This window comes from Crassostrea angulata, chromosome 4, assembly GCF_025612915.1.
Source record: "Crassostrea angulata isolate pt1a10 chromosome 4, ASM2561291v2, whole genome shotgun sequence".
Classification (NCBI taxonomy): domain Eukaryota; kingdom Metazoa; phylum Mollusca; class Bivalvia; order Ostreida; family Ostreidae; genus Magallana; species Magallana angulata.
The window spans coordinates 8,360,863-8,384,650 of NC_069114.1; the positions used below are offsets into that span (position 1 = coordinate 8,360,863).

At 35.0% G+C, this 23,788-nt stretch overlaps 3 long non-coding RNA genes and 2 pseudogenes across 3 annotated transcripts; 1 reads left to right on the forward strand and 4 right to left on the reverse strand.

The window, feature by feature from the left end:
• Nucleotides 1-132: 132 nt before the first annotated feature.
• Nucleotides 133-7,843, reverse strand: LOC128180640 (uncharacterized; annotated as a pseudogene).
• Nucleotides 7,844-8,741: 898 nt separating this feature from the next.
• LOC128179933 (uncharacterized) lies at nucleotides 8,742-9,937 on the forward strand (annotated as a pseudogene).
• A 2,829-nt stretch (nucleotides 9,938-12,766) lies between these two features.
• On the reverse strand, nucleotides 12,767-13,563 carry LOC128179938 (uncharacterized). Its single transcript, XR_008243166.1, has 3 exons — nucleotides 13,360-13,563; nucleotides 13,178-13,237; nucleotides 12,767-13,088 (listed from the first exon to the last, which is right to left on the reverse strand). It is a non-coding gene; the product is annotated as an uncharacterized LOC128179938 (long non-coding RNA).
• A 1,297-nt stretch (nucleotides 13,564-14,860) lies between these two features.
• Nucleotides 14,861-15,903, reverse strand: LOC128179939 (uncharacterized). Its single transcript, XR_008243167.1, has 3 exons — nucleotides 15,855-15,903; nucleotides 15,706-15,743; nucleotides 14,861-15,607 (listed from the first exon to the last, which is right to left on the reverse strand). It is a non-coding gene; the product is annotated as an uncharacterized LOC128179939 (long non-coding RNA).
• Nucleotides 15,904-15,997: 94 nt separating this feature from the next.
• On the reverse strand, nucleotides 15,998-16,901 carry LOC128179937 (uncharacterized). The gene is made up of 3 exons (XR_008243165.1): nucleotides 16,346-16,901; nucleotides 16,178-16,247; nucleotides 15,998-16,074 (listed from the first exon to the last, which is right to left on the reverse strand). It is a non-coding gene; the product is annotated as an uncharacterized LOC128179937 (long non-coding RNA).
• Nucleotides 16,902-23,788: the final 6,887 nt, after the last annotated feature.

Genomic DNA, 23,788 nt, shown 5'->3' on the forward strand with positions numbered 1-23,788 from the left:
GCATCAAAAACATACGAAAAATTATTCGCATGAAAATTGAACATTTTTCATGCTAATATCATGCGAACATGTTCATATGATATTCGCATGAGAAACTTTTCATCTGATTTTCGCATGATTATTGCATGATTTTCATGCGGAAAGGTAAGCGCAGTGATAAAGCTGTTCAAACTGTAGGAGCACTTCACCTGTTCCAAGGAACATTCCCCCGCAAACCCTCAGCAAAGTATTCCAAAATATCGTGAATGGGTCAACATTCTCAGAAAACTCGCCGATGCGATTATAACACACTCTCTTTGAGTCAAATCCTGGGGGAATTTCTAACTGAAATTGCACATTTTTATCAACTTCGTCTCCAAAATATCAAATATCGAGCCAAGCGTAGTAGGGATTTTGGAAAACTTGCTTACGCACGGTGTCGGCCACCACCGCGTACTTGGAATGTTGAGTCGGAGTGTATTCTGGAATCACTGTATTCGGGTTGTTTTTGGGATAACCTGGCACGTTATTTCAATAAAATAGATTATCAACACCGTATTGGCAGTCTCTGTCATGGCTTTATTTTAATATATCAGTACATCATAAACTATTCAACTGTATGCAAAATATTGCAAATATAGCAATAGAGTAAGTTAAATGATCAACATCGACTTTTGGGTAGTTATGTTGTTAGATCTTCAATGAAACAAACAATCAATCAATCAAGATGAATCAATCAATGAAATCAATCAATCAATAATTCAAACAACATTTCAATCAATCAATCAATATGCAAATCAATAAAGTATAATCAATATTTTGCTTTAGTGAATGTCTCAATGTGACAATCAATGTATCAATTTAATGGATTACCCAATGCATTCAATTATGACAATCAACCCAATGTATCAATAGAATTATTCAATTACTCAGTGTATTCAATGACTCACTGTCAATCAATGTCTGAATCAAACAAAGTGTCAATTATAGTAAGCCCGATTATCGGCCACGGACCTGGAAGTAAACAGAATCCGGGGCAGGCTTAAGCAAAATTCATTAGACTGATGACAGCTGCACGCCACACGTGTCGTTGTAAAGCCATGACGCTTATCTATGGATGTGATGAAACTACTACTTTAAGGAATTAGGAATCTGAAATACAGAAAAAAGAAGACAGAAACACGAAAAATATGGAATATATAACCTTACAAGAGAGGGTGGGAGGGGTAGGGATTGAATTTTTTCCAGGTTGAAGCTGAGAAAGGTCGATACACTACTGCGCATGCGTAATATAAGGACCACAAAAGGGGCCGTGAGAAAAGTTACGAGAACCTCATATTGAGGAGTTATCTTTCTTTCGATGTATAAATTAGTGAAATGGTTAATCTATTCATTTCCATAACATGACTTAACTCATATCGAGTTAAGTCGGATTATAGACAGATCTGACGTCTTTTAAGAGCTTGAAGGGCTAAAAAACAGTCCGACTTGTCAGGTAAATCATGGTGTTGTTGATACGGTCAGATTGCAGCCTTTCCTTCAGCTCTTTGAACTCCTCTGAATCCGTGTACACCACCAGTGGATTCAACAGATACTTGAATACGGTCGCCCACTTGAAGTACGTCTCTGTTGAGAAATGCATGCTTCCAGAGCATTTCCGGAACGTTCCCAGATTCCAGTAGGCCGTTACTATAGTCAGGATAGAGGGCAGGTGTCTGGATCGCTGCACTGCCGATTGATTCTTGGAAGGATTGGTGAAGACATTGTCAACCGTATTTTCTACGTGTTTGTTATGCTTTGTGTTAAAGAAGGAACTCTCTCTTGTAGAAATCGCAGTTTTCACTGGATGGAAATGAAAATCGCCCCATGCCTGTAAAAAGAGTACAAGATACAATGTTATAACGATTTAATTTTAAAAAAAATGTTGCAGTTAAATCATTTCAGATTATCACGAATTAAATTTCGCGTTCTGTCTATTTTCGCCAAATATATGAAACTTTTTAGGAAATACTAATGTCATATTTCTAGTATACGCGCTATTAATAGTGTTTATACATAGGCATTTTTTTTCTTAATAAGATTAAAAGAAAGGGGTGTGTTTTATAGTAATAAAATATATAGCTTGGGATGCGTGTACAGTTATACATGGTTGTACAGGACCAACGTTGCTGTTTCTTCTAATATCCAAACCATAGGTGATGAACGAAAATTAAACCTTCCATTTCCCAGATCCTGTCTTTTTCTTTAACTACGTTAATAGTTTATTCCATTGAAAATTAGAGATATTACAATGTGATTTCATGTACCTCAATCTTCACACCCTGGTACTGCGACTGCAACGATTCAGTTAAGACTGGATTCAATTAAATATAGAAGTATTTTGCGAATTCAGTTTTAAAAAGACATTCTACACCATCAATTTATTTACTCGGCTGTCTGTCCTAACATGTATTAAAATTGATCTAATAAATCTAAAACATGCATCATCTTTGGTCTTATCTAGTTACATGATTGTACTTGGAATGCCACGTAACTTTATATCCATAATATTCAAAGAATGATTCCATATTGCTTGTATTTATGTTCACTTTCAAACAACATTATTTTAAAACCACTATTTATTTTAATGTAGTACATGATTGGTATTACTACGCGGCGCAGCCAATACCATTTTTCGGTTATGCTATAAGACACGCCCATTTTGTGTCACTCATGTTTTCTAAAGTTATTGGGTTTTAGGGTTCGAAATTGATTCGTTATGTTACCACAGACAAAAACAGTTGAAAATGTGAAATAAGTACATATCTACAATTTTCACGGTAGGAACGTTTTAGTAAGAGGTATTTTACAGCAGCATAGAGCAGAGACTTTGATAACTTACGTAATAGGCAGTAAGTCTTACGGACATGAGGCATAAAACTTTAAACAGTGAGGATCGCCTCTTTTCCATCCGTCAACAGTGCCGCGCTCTCGATCTATGCAAAACTATTTACGAGAATATATACAAGTTACTACGTAGAAAAATGACACTTTTGCCTGAAGAATAAGTGTCATTTCATAAAAATAAGCATACTCTACATGAAGAAAAGTGACCCCTGTAAAATGATGACTCCCTTACAAATTAAAGTTTTTCAGTATAATTTTTTTGTATTTGTGAAATAGTCTTTTCAATATTGAAATCTTTACTGCAGCTTACAGAAAGTAACGAAAATTATAACTCATATTCAATTAAACTTAAAGTAAAAGAAGGGGGTATATCTTAGAAAATAAAAATCCGTACGTTATAACATGACATTGACGTATTGTATAGGGGAATTGGTTTTCATCTTAATGAGTTATATTTACATGTTTATATTTCTCATTATAACGAGTGACAACACATTAAAATTAGTTTGAGATACAAGACACTATAAAACAAAATTCTTTTTATTGGCGATAAAAGAATAGACTCGATATTGTTCATGAATTATACTTACATTGACGATTTCCCCCTACTACAGACTACTGGGTATGCAAGTGTATCACCCAGAATTAATAATGAAACCAAAATTATGAAAAGTCTACTCCATTGTTTGTCATTATAACAATGCTGAAGTTATAGCAACCACTTACAGCAGCCATTCAATATGGAAAATCGTCAAAGTACTGAGAGTACTCGAACAGAAAATATATTTTACTTTATCATCAGCATATTTTAATTAATTTTGAAATGCATAATCAATACACTAAAAAAAAATTGTTGTTTAAATCATGTTTAAGTCACTTTGTAACTATAATATAAGATCGTGTACGCAGTAGTCTGATCAGTTTAAATAGCGTGTAAAATTATAACGGTAGAACATATATTGTCTCCCGTAATATTTTTTCACGAACTATATTCAACGAAATCAAATCTAAGGGCTGATGAAAAAAAATTGTATTTTCTCAAAAAGAATAATATAGTTTTATAGTTTGTGTTATTTTAAATTTTATTTTTTCTCTATAATACATGTTTGTGGTCACAGTGTAGGAACGTAAGTGTACAGTTTTGGGTAGTGATGTTTGTCGAAGCGAGAGAACAAGTAGCGCTGCGAACAGTATTTTGATCGTACATTGTAGATGGAAAATACGTAAATAACTAGTATCTGGAGGGACAATATCTCGATTTTTATACGGTAGTTAACTAGAATAAGTTAAACTTTATGCTCGTCATTTCAATCTTGAAATTTCTTTTCGGAAAATATTTTTATTGGATCAAAACAGTGCAAACATTCAATAAGTTTGATTCAAAATGTTTAAAGAAGTGTTTCTCATTTCAAAAAACATGCTTCTTGTTTTGAAAATATTTCCCCAATACGATATTTTTTAGACAAAAAAACTACGTATATGAAGGAAGCGATGCATTCTTTGAATTTTTTGGGCGGAGGGTGTTTTTTTTATTTTGTTTTTATCATGCCTCGATATTGCTTACTGTACGCGTAGCTCTTGTAAGTATGTACGGGTAGGTCTGATTTGCAGATGAACATATGTATGCGTAGCTTCGAACATAACAATGAGCTAAAATACTTATGCTGATTAAAATTACGTTTTGTAAGACTAGTTTGTTTTTTTAGAAACGGTTAAAAAAACCAATTAAGAAAAAAATCAGACAGAAATGTGTACAAAAAAAACAAAGCCCATTAACTTGTAAAATGTTATATCCCGCGATTGCGTGGGATGTCATATAGTTATTTTTATATTAAAGATTTTGGTATTTTGAACATATTTATTGATTAAACAAAAGGATCAGAAACAAGTTCTAACAACTTACAAGTTCCTCTCCTTAAATATAACAATAGTCGTCATGCATATGAATATAGAACGAAAGAAAATATAATATAGATATACACAAAGAAATATTATATTAAGGATTCGTCTATAAACTTTTGTTCAGAAGCAAAAATGCTTTTTTTTTTATATGTAAAGGTAGGTTGTTGCTGCCATATAAAAGTAAATTAGTATCAATATTGACTAAATCTAACATAACAATTGATCAAACATGTTGTTTCTCGCTCTAGAGTATTTTTTACAAGAAAAAAAAGAAATGATGTACACATCTTCTGTTTGATATCAATTGAGTATACTGTAAGTATATTATATATAAAGTTTCTAGTTCAACTTGTCAATATAAATACTTAAATCCAAGTACTAGAACTCCGCTTTAAAATCTCATTATTCTAAAACCTATATAGTTGTTTTCAAAATAGCACTCGTGTGGATATGACAGCTATGTAAAAGGATGTGCAAGGTCGATTAAATACTACTAATTACAAAATATTTCAGCAAAAATATTTGTTTTTCATCATTGAAATTATATGAATTGATGAGATTATTCATACAATGGTCATTCTATTGAGTTAACTAACTGATTGTATTTCGTAAATAATAATCATTTCAATTTTGGAATGTGACCTTGGATATTAATTGTCAAAAGGTTCATTGAAAATCATGTTGCAAAAGGAATACAACTGTTTATACTTATGCCAGTTTATTACCATAACGTATTAATTAATTGTTAAGAAGATTTTTTTAACATCTATTTATCAATTCATTTGATTATAATCTTCGACAGTTCGCAGAGCTACCTCTTCTCTTTGTTAATTTGTTTCGACATAACTGTAGACTTCCGTTCCTACACTGTGCATGTGGTATATTCATTTTTATAGAGAAATCGTAGAATATAAAGTTTCTTCCGTGATGTTGTATTAAAGTTTTTGACTTCATCTTCATAGGACACTTTAAACGTTTAGATAAAGTTCCTTCCATGATCTTGTCTTATGGTTTTTTACTCCATCTTTATCAGACATTTTAAACATTTAGATAGAGTTCCTTCAATGATCTTGTCTTAAAATTTTCGACTTCATCTTTACCATACAATTTAAACATTTAGTTAGAGTTTCTTCCGTGATCTTGTCTTAAAATTTTGGACTTCATCTTTATCGGACACTTTAAATATTTTGTTCAGACATCATTTATTTGAAGAAACTAAGAGAGAGAGAGATTTCATTTGTAATTCACTAAATAATATGTTATCGTTTAAAGTTTAAAGAGAGATATATTTTATTTGTAATTCACTAAATAATATGTTATCGTTTATAGTTATGCACATTGTAATAGAATCCAACAAAGCAGTTTCAGTCTGAGTCAACGTACTACACCTGTCAATCAAATCAGCCCGCGAGCCGCACCATGTGCTCTTTCCGTGATAAAGTTTTTCAAGTCCGAAGAAAATAGAGATATGTTTTACCATAAAGTACTTTAGAGTGTTTTTTAATTAATAATATGATTTTTGCACTTTCTATGTGTGAAAGTTGATCTGTTTATATACTACGTTGTTTAAGCAGAAAACTACACGTATTACCTCTCTCTCTCTCTCTCTCTCTCTCTCTCTCTCTCTCTCTGAGTGTAGTTTTTGTGCGAACAATATTGTGAAACATGAACAGATCCCGTTTGTTTTTAACATCTTTCAAGTCCAGTCCAGTCATTCCCATTTCCATTTCTTTTTCATCCAAAGATATTTTTATTTTTTAATTGAGATTGCTTATCAAACTTGCAGAGAGTCGAGGACCCCCATCCCCCGTTTTCCCTTACCTTCTTCGAGTTTATTGTTCATGCATTTAAAATTAAGACTTGTTTAATATAGTAGTATAGATTGTAAGTATGTTTACATGAATATAATGATAACTGAAAACATCTAGACCGACTATGCCAGACGAATGCATCACCGCCCATGCCATGATTTGAATGTTTTCGACGGGGTTTCAGGAACTTAAACTTGGTCGGTGCTAGTTATCAGATACTTACACCATCAAAATAATTGAAAAGAAGACGCAGAATAGCCAAGCTATCAAATTCATTGAACGACTATAGGATGCGACTGACAAGTGGATATTTAATTTCCTGACAGAAGGTCTACTACGCATATCGGGAGGAATCGTCAAAAACAGAGTTTTAATTATAGACACACAACACTTAATTTGCATTATGAAATAAATTCAGTGGTATTAAGTGTTTATTCGAGAGTTTAATCAATTCTATCATTTACCAAGAATCATCCACATTGCTAAATAGAGGGACTACGGTTTTTGTAATATATATATATATATATATATATATATATATATATATATATATATATATATATATATATATATATATATATATATGCATGCACAGCCACACACACAGAGAGAGACACTTTAAATATGCAGGGTTGAATTCAATAAATATTTAATAAAAGTTCAGGTAAAATAATTGATTAAAAAATAATTAGTACTTATTAAAATTTGCAGTTTACAATGCCCCCCCCCAAAAAAAAGCTTCAAAAATCTACAAGAATTGCACTGATGAGAGCCTTGTCTGGACAAGGCAATTGTTGCTGTCAAAAGTGGCAGTATGTCTTATAGAAAGGCCTGCGACACATTCAAAGTACCCAAAAACAACAGTTTTAAACAGGGTAAATGGAGACGTCATCGACAGTGGTGACGGGATTAAGACTGGCCGAAGACCTGCACAGAAAATAGTGGATTCCTCCCAAAAAGCAGCTGAAATGTGTTTTGGAATCTCAAAGTAGCAACTTATCTGAAAGGTGTCAAGGCTCTGCAAAACGCTAGGGTTGAATGTTAAGAACAACATCCCAAGTGATGATTGTAGGAGGGGATATCGTTCTCGCCATCCTGAAATATCGCTGCGGAAGCCCGAACCTCTTTCAACACTGAGGTCTAGAATGATAAAAAGGGTGGTGGTGTCCAACTATTTCTCAGAATTGCTTTAGCTGATTTCCGACCACAGTCTCACACCTGACCTCATCAGGAACATGGACGAAACTGGAAAGCAGTTTGAGCATCGTCCAACTACAGTTGTTGCCAGGAAAGAGGTTAAATCTCTTCCAGGAAGGACAGGCAATTCCAAGGAAAATGTCACCATCCTTGTTTGCGTCAATGCCCAGGGAGGAGCTCTCCAACCAATGTGCATAGGGAAAGGCAAGACTACCTGATGGCTTGAGTCTTTCGCCACTATAGATTCCCACCCCCCCCCACCCCCGGCACTCTTTGGACATACCAGGAGAGGGCTTCGATGTGCGACCTCTTACGGGAGATGTGGTTTTGGCAGGTGTTCATCCCAAACAACGGTCCCAAACGTCCCCAGCTCCTAGTCCTTGATTCCCACTCTTCACATGAGGATCTTGGTCTTCTTCAGGAGGCAGTTAGAAAAAACATCATTCTGGCTATGCCTCCTCACACATCTCATCATCTTCAACCTTCGGAGAAATGCGTCTTTGTTCCTTTTCCCATGCCTATGACATGGCGTGTACTGACCTCCATTCAGAACACCCAGACCTGTTGATAAACAAAACAACATGGCCAAGAGTTTTCAACACAGCCTATACAGCAGTCTTCGCCATGGAGAACATAGTCAGTAGGTTCATAGCTACAGAAATATGTCCTCCATATTTTTTCTGCTATCCCTGAGAGTGCTTTTTCCCCTTCTCTTCTTAGCGACAAACTCCCAGATCCCTCTTCCTCTTCTACCATCTCCTCTTCTGCAGTTGCTAATACATCTGTTTTACAGCTTCCAACAGATTCGGAGATGCCTTCCACCTTGACTGAGTCTCCTACCTTCAAAGAGCCAATCACCTATGCAGTTCTTTCTGAGGCTTTGAATGACTCCAATTCTGACCTGAATCTCTCTCTTCTGGCAGATGCTGCAGAAATGCACACAGAGATAGGTGCCGATGCACCAGAGATCGACTGGCCTATACCTGATGTCCTTTCCCTTCTGACATCTTTGGGAAATGGAAATTTCATCTTGAGAGAGGAAGAGCTCAGTTCAATCTTCTTCGTCATGGAACCAGGAGGTTGAGAGCATCTTCTGCATTCCTACTTTCAGTGCAAAAAAACAAAAAGCAGCACGACAAATAAATCAATTACATCCCATAGAGTATTGACGAGTGAAGAAGTTATAGCAAGTAAACAACAGAAATTGGCTGAAAAGGAAAGGTAAGAAAAGCTCGGTGAGGAAATAAGGATAAAAAAATGAAGAATTCAACTTAAACGATCTTAAAAAATCTGTTTAATCTGTGTTCGGTTTTTAACATATTTTTTTATTATTTTGAGAATGCAACCACGTAAGAAATCCAATTCCGTTGACGAAGGGACAGGGGAGTCAGGAGTAAAGCGTAGATCTGTGTACTCGGGAAAGGCCAGATTACCAGGCAAAAAGAAACCCCGGGCTTCAAATACCGAAAAATCCGGAGGACCACTTCGACCACAACAATCAAAGGATACAATCACCTTTGATACGGATGGAGCCGCCATAGGTCTGGAACAAGTTGTGTCATCGGTGGCAGAGCGGATGTTGCCGGAAATAAATAAAAAGATAGAAACGATTATTTCTCAGCTGCTGGACACATCCATAGATGAAGGTACCAAAATCTCGTCTAATCCAGATTTATCTGTTTCGAACGAAGTTATTTGTTTCGATACAATTGAACCACCATGTTTTGTCCATGATGATCTAGCTATGCACGTTCCACAGTTAGTTAAGCAAAAAATCATGAAAGGTGAATTCGTTGAGCTGAATACACTCCTGAATAAGCAGGCAGATTTTGACACACAAGACAGTTGAGTTCTATTCATGAATGGGCAACATACTTTAAAACCTACAAATGCAACCAAAATAGTGTCGAGTTTCTGGGGATTTAGGCTGGAGAGAATATGACCGACAATTTCGTTTAAAAAGAGCGAAAGACAACAGTTGCTGCAATAGTGTCTGTATAGCCCCTAGAAGTGCAGGGGGCGGGGCCAATTTTACGTCATTAAGATGAAAGGAAGGGGAGGGTTATCAGATATAGCCCCAGACTATGATTGGTTAAGGGGAAGGGTTATCAGATATAGCCCCAGACGATGATTGGTAAAGGGGAGGGTTATCAGATATAGCCCCAGACGATGATTGGTGTCAATATGACCCACAATGATATGAGATATGAATTAAAGATGAGCTGTCTTATAATGGAATTTGCTTTTCCTGTGTTTAAATATAAATATTTAATCCTAATATGAAATATATGTTACTGTTTATGACTGGTTTTGAAATATCATTAACATTTACGATGACAGCTTCAATATGTAATTGAAATGTAGAGACTAAATGCATCCACATGACAAAGCAATTATTGAACTAACTGCATTACCTGTGTTGTGGTTTTTATGACTTCGAAATAATTAAAAACATCTCTGAGATTAAGTGCATTCAAGTAATGGAGTACGACTTGGGCTATATAGAAATTAGCTGCAATAATGTAGCCCTCTCCCGAATTTTTTTTTTTTTTTTTTTTTTTTTTTTGGGAGAGGGCTACAACTCCATAGGATCTCCGCAACGATTTCGTCTCAAATCGTTTATAAATGAATATAACATTTGCATTTCTTACCTGAACTCAAACGTTGTAGATGTCTATGGCATAAATTAATCGAAAAATATCAAGTAAAGTCCATATATCGGTTATTTTTCGTGTATGTCAACAACGAAAGTTGAATTTGTCCGCCATGTTTACCGACCTTGACCAGTTTTATTTTTGGACAGCCAATGAGAATTCATGTGCGGATCTTGGACTGAATATAGGATTTCCCCTATTTTAAACATAATTAACGCGGTAAATATGAATTTTCCATTATATACCGTTTTCTTAAATGATGTTTTAGTGATATAACGAGGTAAGATCGATTATTTACACTGACATTCACGTTATCAAGCCCATCAAAACTCCAAGCGTACATCCCATAAAATCACGCGAGAACTGTCATGGCTGCTGAAAAAGACGACTGGTAAACATGCTGATGTGTTTTATCTGGTTTTGGTTAATATACGGTTAAATTGTTCAACCTGAATTAAAAAATCATTTTATCTAAAGGAAGTCAAATATAAAATCGATCTTTTCAGACCGAAGTCAACCGCATTAAAAAATTAATTTTGCACCATTATGGAGATCCTGTGGAATTGTAGCCCTCTCCAGTAAACATCAGATATAAAAAATCGGAGAGGGCTACATTATTGCAGCTATATAGAAATCGACTCATCTTGCAGAAGGTTTAGAGGCAGTAGCTGATAGCGGAATGTTTTCTAAGATTGTCAGTGAAATTTAGTACAAGGACAGAAGTAGTTTTATAATAATAAAAAAAAAAAGGAATCAAAATGGTCACTTAAGTTATTAGCTTTATGTATTTAATAAATGACGCATACCGATAATACAGTGTTAGTGTTGCACCATCTTATTGTTATGAGTTAAAGGAAGGGGGAGGGGGGGTAGTAGTTTAAAATTGTTTTAGTAGAAAAAAGAGGGAAGTGAGGCAGATAAATCACCGTACAACAAATGATATAGGAAGGGGGTCACATATAACAGCACAGTGTCAATAGAAACCAGTGGGAGGGAACATATTCGACTTGTGGTAATATATAAAAGTCCCAGGAAATTCGTCTAAACGTATGTTTGATTGTTCCTAAATAAAAACAACATATGGAGATTATATACGAAGACCCTGAACCAAACGATACATTTTCATGAAAAATTTTCCAAAGTCAATTTTTTATAGAAGAATGTTGACAATATTCTTTCTAAAATGTTCTGCAGAAGAAGTTATAAGATTAGACAAAGCCTTTAAAAAAAGTAAGAGGAGGAGTCAGAGGTTTAATTAAAGATGAAATGATTTTGAAATTAGGCTTTAGATAGTGTTAAAGAAAAGTGGGAGGAGTCAAAACTAATATTTAAGAACACGTCCACTTTATTGAAAGCACTGTGGAAAAAAAAACATCAAAAAAAATGTTTTTAAAAAATACTACATTGATTGAAAGTAAACAGCAAATATGGAAGTTATATATTTAGCAAATCTTGGGAATGAAAGAGAAGTCAGGGTTTGCATAGTGAACAATACAAAAGAAATTATAATAGGAGAATTGGAAGGTGATGACCGGCAAAGTATTACGTTAGACAGATGCAAGTGGACACATTTAATGAGGTTTGCTCAAAACGCAACAAAAGCAATGCAAAGTATGCAAGAAGAAGAAGAAAACAGCGAAGTCAATTATATGCAAGATTTGGGAGGTGATATTTATCTTCAAGTACATTCACCATTTCGATATGTTACTGTAAGAAAATTTGTATCTGCGCCATACAGTGATCCTCTTCTACCTTATCCGCATTGTCCAGCAAACAAGGGGAAAGAATCGTGCCCCACTAAAGACGGTATAGGTCTACGTGTTTTAGAATAGAATCGTTTAACTGAACGCTTGCAGCTTATATCAATTTTTTTTAAATTGAACATTTAATTTAATTTAAGGGTGTTCTTTGGTTATGATAAGATGTACAAAAAAAAAAGGAAAATGTTGAGTTTCATAGTTTTATTTAGTAAATTGTAATCTTTGTACAGAACATCAAATTACAAGGTAAAATGCATTAAAAAGTCACATATAAGAAATGCACCAACAACAAAAAATCCCCCAGAAAAAAAGAATGACTTTACAAGGAAATAGACAAAACATTCATCTCGTTCAAAACATTTAAATGAAATGTCGAATAAGATTTATAATTGATAAATTTGAAGCAAAACTCACGAAATACATACAGAAAAAGAGGTAATATACAAAGAAAGTATTATAAAAAAAAATAATGACTTTACAGAAATAGACATAACATCAATCTTTTTAAAAACATTTAAATGAAATGTCATAGAAGATTTATAAGTAATAAAGCGTATGAAAAAACTCACGATTTCAAATACATATCAAATGATAGATATAGGAATATGTCGTTAACATAAGAATCTCGTTAAATTTACAAAAAAGGTTAGAAAAGTCACTGAAATGAATGTATTTGTCAGTAATTAGTTACATGAATTATCCCTCACTGTATAAAAGAGAAGAACATTTGTTTGTTTAGGTCCCCTATTTGTTTTCCTAAGGTTTCGTTGGCACCTTGTTTTGATGCAAGCTCTGTGGTCAGTCGCTTTTTCTCGTTTTTCATATAATAAATAGTGATGTTGGTAGGTCCGAGATCTACAGTACTAATATCATCATCATCCGTTTGCGAAAAATGAGGACTATAAAAAAGGTCATAAAATCAAAATTTATGGTAAAAAAAAAAACGATTGTTTAAATAAAAGCGAGAAAAATTATAAAATTAAAATACCTCTTAGGGGGAGATGTTATTTCCGGCGAAGTAGATCGCGATGAGACAGTGGAAGGAGATCTGGAAAAAAAATAAGACGACTTCATGCCGAAACACAGAAAGTTTGTTCGTATCATCATGTTTTAAAAAAAAAACAAAAGATTGTAGTTTATACTTCATTCAAAACTTAAGAAAAGCTATACCTTGTTATTGTCGAAAATGAAGTCGACAGGTGACTTGAGGATGATGATGAAAAAGACTCAGACGATGGTGATCTTAAATAGAAAGTAATAATTAGAAGGAAAAGTAGATTAAAAACAAAAGAAGAAAAGTTTTGTTGTAAAATAAGTATGACAGGAAAAAAGAAATATACCCTATAGAAGGTGTATTATTAGACCCGGAGTCGATATAAATTGTTTCTTCGCCGACGCTGTAAGACAGAGAACAAATAAACATTTAGCATTTAAAAAAAAAATCGAACAACACACTCCAGCCCCCCCCCCCCCCTTCCAAAAAAAACCCCCACAAACATACTCCTTTAAATCATTTGAAGGAGTCCGGGGGTCGCTATTCTTTTTTAACCTGATAAAGACAAATAAAACATAATAAAGAAAAGAAAGAAAGCAAATATAACCGGATACCTAGGGAACCCTTGAGAGAAAGAGAGAGAGACTTACATTTCTGTGATCAGTCGTTGGGCCATATTGCAAAGGAGGAGGGTAAATGAAAAAGATAGAAATCGGACCTTTTTTATAGTAATGTTCGTATTAAAATATTCTGACGATGATAAATGACAAGTCTTTTATAAATGCTAAAATTACTGATATATGTCACGATTATTAAAACATCTTGAGCTCCAATTTAATGATTAGGTAATAAAAGGGAAATATGACGATATATGTCAAAATATCTGAGAACTGTTGAGAATTTCTCATAGTGATTTGATATTATAGCTCTATATCAAGATCTCCAACATGGCCATTATTTCGATCACTACGCCTCCTCTCAAAGATATCCACATACCCTCAACCGGAGACTGGGATGCGGAAATTGAGGTAGATCCAAACCCCCAAGGAAGGCTGCGATTAATAAACGAGCAGTATGTGTTCATGAAAGATCATGAATACGAGGCCATGTTGGAGGCAAAAGAAAAGGATCAATAAAAATAATCAGCATCTAGACCTACAAAAAGGAAATAATACGAATCGATCCTGTGTGTACATGTTTCTCTCTCTTTATAAAAGAAAAGATGTAAATACTTAGCATTTAGTACATGCCGAGATTATGGTACATAGAGTTTAGTACATGAGTAAGTGAATTTATGAATGAAATTATAATTATACTGCTACCCATAAAGTTGACTTCATTTTCTTAAAGTATGAAATAAACTTTCGCTTTTATTATTCACGGAGAGTGACCATAAAAAAAATCAATATGAAGATCCATTCAAAATAATGAAACAACATTTATTCACTATATATATAAAATGTAAACTATTTTCACATTAAACATAAAAGTAAATAAATGATACATAAAATAGTTACAACACAGATGAGAGAAATATATATATATATATATATATATATATATATATATATATATATATATATATATATATATATATATATATATATAAATGTTTTCAGTAGACGATAACACAATAATCCATTTCTTTCAAATTTAATCCAGAGCGCTTTCGCCTGATCGGCTCTTCAGTGGATTTCAAATTATAACAGAAATAACAAACGTTGACGTCGTTATTATGACGTCATAAAGTATATATATATATAAAAGAAAATTAATGGCGTCTGAGCACCCGTGTGCTTGCACAGGTGGGCAACCTTGGGTTTCGGTAGGGACGCCTCCCTACCTCCTAAGCCTCCTGCTCCTCAGACGCGGGACATCATAAACAAAACACGGACAAAAAAGGACAACTATTAAGGAAAAACAATGTACAAAAAAAATAAGACATTTTATCATTCTTAGGACGATGGAACTCCACATCAGACATATCAGACACGACAGAGTCGCCGTCCCCCTCTCCAGACAAGGGCAGGTGATGGTAGTTCATTTCGATATCACCAGGGGGAGGAGGGGAACCGCGACAACGACGACAAAAACACAAACAGAGACACATACCAAACAGAACGACGAATGACAAAACACCTACAAAAAAAGTCGTATATACGAATGAATGAATGAAGTTAAACTGTAGTTGATTTATATATAGTCTCTAATTGTATTGATGCAGAGCGTGTAGGACGATGCGTGCGTTTATAATATTTAAAAAGCAGGACAAGCATAACAGCAATAGGAATGCATAATAAGGATAAAACTTTAGATTTATTTTTAAAAAATGTAATTATAAAGGATAAGACATAATAAATAGATGTGTGTTAAATTACTTACTAGAAATAATTAAAACTGCCGTAAGAGTCAACGTAATCTCTCCTGAAAAAAACACGTCATTTTAAAAATTAAATAAAAAAAAAAATAACAACCCCCCCCCTTTTTCCCTCCCAAAAAAGCAATGTATTATATTTATTTACCTGTGTTTGTCTCATGAACTGAGGTACCGTCTATACTACTACAAAAAAAACCCCGAGATTAGAGCATGAAGGAAGATTGGAGAAAGAGAAGGTAATTCAATACATCGCCAACCCCCCCCCCCCATATATATATATATATATAGCATTACCGGAGGTTGATGATGATGTCCAAAACACCCCGGAAGCCTCAGCATGATCTATAAGAAAACACAACTCTTGTAATTAATATGAAATGGGGGGGGGGTGTTTTATATAAAAAAAATTCTTCTCTTTTAGAAAAAAATATATTTACCATGCGTAGTGCGACGGGGGTTGGAGAACGTGGGTGTTCATCATTGGGTGTTCATCATTGGAGCTCATCAGCGTGGTCTACAGGGGAAATAAGAAAACACACGACTATAATTAATAATATGAAATAGTGGGGGGTTTGTTTTATGATAAACTCTTCTCTTTTAGAAAAAAATATATTTACCATGCGTGGTGCGACGGAGGACGGGGGTGTTATCTCATCAACGTAGTCTACAGGGGGGAGAAAAAGAAAACTAGACCAAATTAATGTAATGGGGGGGAGGGTATTAAATCTCTCTCTCTCTCTCTCTCTCTCTCTTAGAAATATATATATATATATATATATACTTACCATGCGTAGTGCGACGGGGACTGGAGGACAGGGGTGTAGTCTCATCTCCCTGGTCTACAGAGGGGGAAAAAAAGAAAAACTTACGACTAGACTATAATTAATATGTTATTGGGGGGAGGGCACACGGCTATAACTAATATGCATTGATGGATGTTAAATGATCAATTTATCGGACAAATCGACTTAAAAAAATCAGAATAATATTAATTATGCATTGTTAAAGAAAAAAAAGTAGTATGTATAAATGGGGGTTGGGTGTGGACACACTTACCTCTAGCGGGGTGGACATCGCCGATATCCGTTATTTTCTTGAAACTAAATTCAATCCGGCGCAACCCTTCGCCAAATCGGATGTGGAGAGTATCGACAACTCCGGTCATCCCCACCGTAAAGAAAATGCACTCGCATTCCCCCAGACATGAGGCGAAGTCTTCCTCGCAACAAATTGTTGAAGGAAGACATTGTAAAGATGGGCCATGCAGAACAAAGATGAGCAGCCATGCTGGTCGAAATAACGCCATATTTGTACTGATCCTGTTTTTGGGGGGCGGCAACATCTAAAAGATGCAGGCTCGCACGCGAAAAGAGAGATTCTTTAAATCTGTACTAAAATCGCAATTTGTAAAGAAATAAAATTAATTACAATTTCAGGTTTATAACAGACTTCAGCTTATAAGTGTTTTGCTAAATGAGCATTTGGGACATTTCAACCAGGAGCTTATTGATGCTGTAAATGAAGGAAAGAGGTTCCGCCTGCTTGTCAATTTCCAACTCACTGCAAATCATCAGCGCCAGGGTCAGTCGAAGCACATGGAACACTGGTTTGCTTCTGCAGCTATCATCCAGAGCGGAGACTTCCATACACTGCCTAACTTTGCTCTTCAAGTGCCCCTCATGCAGCTGTCTGCTAATTTTTTTACCGCAGCAACAGGACTGGGATGTGATCCAGCATGAATACAGTGTGCTAACCCTCCGTGTGATTATCAAATTCTTAAAGGCATTCCAGGATTTCAAGATACTGGCCAAACGAATGACTGAAGAACTGCAGCCAGTATCTCACGATATACGCTCAGTACACAAAATCATTCCACTGCCTTTGTTGGCCAAAAATGAACAAAAGTTTGCTGATGTTGCCGATAGACTGGATGCATATGAAATCTTACCGCAGATAATTTCAATTCTGCTGGTAAACTCCTATTAACAAGCACTAGAGTGTTAATTGGAGGTGGCCAGCTGAACCGTGAGCGTTTCTCTGGAGCAAATAGGCTTCGTTCATGACTGTGCAAATGATGATAGTGGAAACCTTAGTCATCTTACCCCAATTACATCTTCAATTGACAGTTTTATAAACTATTGTACTGAAAAGACAGTCTTGAACCTTGCACCTTTTATGCTGAAAAAAGGCTGTCAGAAGTGATGCTAATGGTGATGTCGTTAAAAATCACTATGACCACTGTAAAGAACTTGTCATTTCTCTTATTGATACATATATCACTGTTGCAGCAATGAATATTTCGGTATGGCCACATTGGATTCAGAACCTACTCAAAATTTCCCTGAAAAAAATTGAAAATATGACAGACCTGGAGAAAAAATTATTATTGTTTGTCTACCAGATGGATCCAGAATTAATCTATCGGTGCCTAAAGCAACCAACCAAATTAAATCCTCCCATGTTACAAGTACTTCTTATCTTGATAGAGTGAAAATGTATGGTCCTTGTCTTCTTGAACTTGGTTTTCTTTACAAAAGTGTACTGCAGAATGTTAAAATTTTAGAGAGAGATTCATACCACTTTTGAAATAATATGATGTGTCTAAAGTAAGGCTATGCCTATTAATGAGTCATATTCAGCTTCACCCAATTCAATAGAACCTTTGAACCGGTACGTCATGAGCTAGAAGTGCAATTAATATCAAACTATATGTATTCTATCTATTTCCAAAGACCATAGACATTCAGTACAAAATTTAAGAAAAAAATAAAATAAGTTGAATGTTACAGTAATGTGTACAACTGACTTCTTTAGGAACAAGTTAACAAATTTATCTGTTTGTCGGAAAATTAAATCGTACGTATAAAGTGTCTTCATGTGTCAACATCGCATATTTTTATTCACAAACCGGTTATAATACAAAGCGCTATAGAAAGTGATAGGGCTGAGTTCTAATCAGTTTATAGGTTGGTCAAAATCTTCGGTAACTTAAGAAATGATGTTAGTGCTTTTTGTAAAAAAAACATTTCAACAATAATCGCCATCTTCATTGTTGTTGTCTAGCCGATATTATATAACCATTGTACACATACACCATAAGGCAGTACATGTAGCCCTTACCTTGAGTGATCAAGGAATATACATGTAGGTACACAGGACATATGCATGTACAAGGACGGGTTATAAAACATTGACTGTCTGGACAGTTAACACTGGAGCTCCAGGTAATGGCTTAGGTATTGGTAGAGGACAAACCAGGGTCAGGGGTTTATATTAACAAAATGCTTTTAATGCTGGAGAAGGATTAAACATAAGAACTAGACAACATTGAGATGGTGACCATTTCAAAGGGCCCCGCTTAAATAATGGACAGTGGGATGAAAACCATTTCAGAGATTTATTATTTTATGACCTTGTCCTATAACTTTGAAATTTTTCAGCGAAAATTAAAATATTTAATTCAATCTTATTACCCTTTACATGGAGGCAGGTATATTCAACCTGAGCAAGATAAAGCAAATGGAAAATAGTCTACAGTCTGCAAATTGATTATGAAGAGATGCGCTATGACTGTCACATTCACTAGGTTCAAATTACACTGCACACCATTAACCCAAAGCTTTGTTAATGTGAATTTTGCATGATCCAAGACGACCTTGACACTTGACCTACAAACATCATTCAAGGTCACTGAACACCCTGTGATCATAGGCACCCTGTGAGTGAAGAAATGGCCAGATTGGAACAAAGGGAGAAAAGATATGCTCCAGACATGAATGTTTGATATTATCTTGTTAAAACTGTCACATTTGATCTTTAAACGTGGTTTTTAAGTATGAGCAAAATAGGTTTAAGAGGAGAATATATATGCTTTGAAAAAAAGCATTTGCTTGATCAAATACGATATACGATAATACATTTATTGATCAACAAACTTCATTCAAGGTCACTGCACATCCTTTGTCTTAGGCAATATGTGAGTGAAGTTTGAGCCAGATTAGATTGGGGGGGGGGATAAAAAGATGCTCCGGACAAGGATTTTTCATATATTTCTGCTATGAACTTCAGCTTTACCTAGAACATAGTTCAAGGTCACTGCACACCCTTAACTCTCTGGGTGAAGTATGAGCAAGATTGGGCCTTGGGGAGAGAAGATATGCTACGGACAAGAGATCTCGGACGAACGGATGGACAGACTGACCACTATAGGCATCACAACGGGGTCCTAATAAAGATATACCTTTAAAAGAAAATCAGTTCCTATTGTTTGTGTCTCCTTATCAAAGTTTTATTTGTGGGGAGTCGGTCCTAAGAAAACAGAGTTCATAGAAACAGATCTAACGCCACAAATTTGATCCACACTAAAGCTCACCACAGAAACTGATAATTCAGAGATAAATTCACCTTAGAAAAATTGTCCATCCACTCATCCATTTAAAAAGTTCCGGATCTCCTATAAAACAGTTAAAATGAATAGGCTTGTCTGGATTACACGTCCTCTGAAGTATGTGTGTACATCGAGCGTGAACGTCCATTTAAATCCTTTGTAAAGATATCCCACGCAGGTGAATCCCTAAAATCTTGTCCTCACGTAAAAGGGTACAAGCACTTGCTGGAAAATTTCCTTTTGGCGTCTCCATAGCTTGACAGGAACGGTACGGTAAGGGTCAAGTTCTCCAAGTGCCACAACGTATGGTATCAGAGCAGATTCTTTATATGGAATGTAGTCCTAGAAGTCAAATTTTGAAAATGTTTACGATGCACAGCAACTCCCGTAAGACTTCAAAACTTACTTGATAAAAGCAAGTTCACTGATATTCCACCGTGACTTTTACATTTAGCTGAGGACGGCCAGTCCCTGATTCGGTATGAGGAAATACATCATCCACAATCTTCCCAGACCACTTTCTCTATATACGATAACAATTCAAGATGAAAATCACCATCGACGACTTCGTGTTATATTTATTTTTCGACATCTTTGTGATATGGCATATGATCACTGACTGGTTCTGTTAAAGAATTCACATTAGAGCTATAACTTGCACCTACACAAACAACCGACACCTCTATCCGTGTACTCTCTAAATAAGAAACGGAATGATTGTTACCTTAACACTCTTCACGCTGCACAGGTTGCAAAGCCGCACACCACTAGCCAGCTCTAATGGATTATTACAGCCGTTGAGTTGACTGGACCCACAGTAAAACCTTTTGGATGGTCTCCTAATGCACTCTACTGTATCTGGATTTTCCGGAGAAATCTGATGTGTTCGGTTGACATAATTCACTGCTGTGAACAGACGTACACGTTCAAATGCTTAACCTCTCAACTTTTAACAGAATGCACATTAAAAAATAATATGAATCAAGAAATAAAATAAAAACAAAAATCACTAATTGTCACCAGGAAAGATAAATGTTTTTTCCGCTTACTCTTCTGTAACGTTGACATAAGCGGCGTGAAACCAGTCGCGGCATTCTTCGCACTGAATCATAAACGAACCCGTATCAAGACCATCGTATGTTTATGTGTAAAACCAGTAGTGCCTCTTTTTTTGGTGCAGTATCTTAGGGTGCCCGTTATTTGAGGAAGGAGTACATCCTAGTCTTCTGTTGTTTTTTAGACAAAACAAGGAATATAGATATGTTTGTTGTGTATTTCATTTTAAAAGGTTTTTTTTATATTACACTACGGCATGTTAGTAATCTTGTTAAGATTGTAACTTTTTCAGATGTTTAGGACATATGAGCTCAATTTATTGCAATATCTTTGTCTCTTTGCGATTGTGTCCTCGATCGGTCGAGGTTCCGGTGGAACCTTTGTTTATTTTCCCTGGACTTTCTTTCACACATTACAACAACACATGCTTTTAGAAAACATCATTTTTGGGTTGTTTGTCAAAGCATAGGAAGAATTTACAGTAGTATCAGAATACCCCAGAAGTCTTGCAATTGACTTGAAAGTAGAAACTTTACCTTTGCATCCTTGTTTATTTATTCATGAAAACGTTCTTCAAAAAGACGTAGTTACGGCTTGGTAGGCCTCGTCCACTGTAATAAAACAGTTGTAAGTGCAGTGGGCGAATAGTAAATCTGCATCTGGATTATGCGATAAACAGCTCTCTGCTTCTTCTTTAAAATTGGAAGACCTCGTCAATTTTCAAGCCCGGTCAAGATCGTGGACTTCAGTTATAGAGAGATGAATAGGCATAAGCTAATGATTAAAAAAATGTCACGGTGTAAAATTCAATCTTACGGACTACTTTTAATTACTGTGTAAATTAATCTTTTAATTGACTTCTGTTAATGTTTATTGACACTTCTTTCATCTTATTAATCTTTTTATGTACATGTTGCTAAAAAGTCACGAGTTACTCAATAACTGTTCTTTTATTGATTTTTCTTACTTCTGTATAATATATTATGTTAATCCTGCATTGTGTTATTCCATTGTTTATTATATAATATTCTGAATGGTAGATTATTGTCAATTGGAATTAGACCTTTGGTGCTGATGCATACCAAACTCAATTAAAAGTATATTTCATGTAAAGTCTATATAAAAGTCTGAAAACTAAAACGCTTGTTGGCTTGTTGGAGGTTTCATGAGACTGGGTCCAACAACAAGAGAATTAGCTCGGGGTTGGACCAGTATTAGTCCTGTACGGAGATTGAGCGCCCCGTAATACAAATATCAAAATATACACTATTTCCACATATTTCATATCGCATATGAACTTACACTTGCAATAGTATACAACTCTTACATAATAAAAATATATCTCTTAGCTAATGAATTCTTTCTCAAATAAACAATCAGATATAGTAATTTGTTAATAGCAAACTTTTAATTTATATATAATTTAAATCGAGTGAAGAACAATTTTAATGGCAAATTTTGAAGACAGAAAGATTAAAATGCCGCAAAAGACCTTCACATGAATACAAAAATGTTTAGAAAAATAAAAACGGATCAAACATTTATTAATTTTTTTTAATTCAATTTAAACATGAATATATTCATCGTCAGGAATCACTTTTGTCTTGGTTAATTTTAAGAGAAAACATTTTGATGCAAAAAATGGTTGGAAATAATACACATATCAATTGTTGTTTACCTTTGCAAATCCAGAAGTGTTTAAATACATCTAAAACAAATGGTAAAATCACGTGACCTTCGGTTTGCCATTTACTTTCTCTTTATTAGTCCCCTACCGGTTTCACCGGAGGGGACTATAGCTTTCCTCTGCGTCCGTCTGTCCGTCCGTCCGTCCGTCCGTCTGTCTGTCCGTCCGTCAGTCCGTCTGTCTGTCCCACTTCAGTTTTCCACACTTTTTTTCTTTATGCATTTGAGGAATAATATAAAACTTGCTGAACAGCTTCAAAATGTCAAACTACAGATCAAGTTTACACTTTTGTAGCGTCTGATTGACATATTTTCGAAAAAATTAATTTTTTATATTCCAATTTTTTAATGTTCGGGTTCGTTATCGGGTTCGGTGTGTAACTGAATAAACGAGGTCAGTATGTAGTCAGTAATAATATCGTGCGTTACTTGTACCATTCCTTTTCCTGTACCATTCCTTTTATCATTTCTAACAAACAAATAAATTCTATAAAATAGTGTCAAGCATTGTGTTGTAAATTTAATCGGCAGGGTTTTTTTGTATTATTACAATCGGGTTCGTTGTCGGGTTGGGCTGTTTAACTGTTTGGTTTGATTCGGGGTACAGAAGACGGTAAGAAATGATATTGTGCATAACAGTGCATTGTTTTCACAAATTTTTACCAGCGAATACAGAATAGACTTGGCGAAATTACAGGAGATAAAATAAAGAGTATTATTTTACCTATTTCCTATTTAATTTCTATATCAACTATATAGTTTTAATTTCCTCTGTTCTTTTATCTCTGATTAAAGCATGACATCTCGTTTACAATAGCTCTGAAATAGTTGTGTGCTTGGAAGCTTTCATAGAATAATACAAACCGGTAGGGGACGTGTATTGCTTATGCAATACTCTCAGAATGCTTGTTAAAGCATGTTTCAGTTTCAGAATATCCATTTCTGTCCATTGACATTTTTAAATGATGATTACAAAGACCTGCCAGGGATATAGTTGCGCTATCATTTGGGGTTGATATTTAAGGTCAAATGCGACCTATCTTCCATTTTTTTCTCTTTTTACCCATCTCCGCAATGTGAAGATTTCCACTTAGTAATT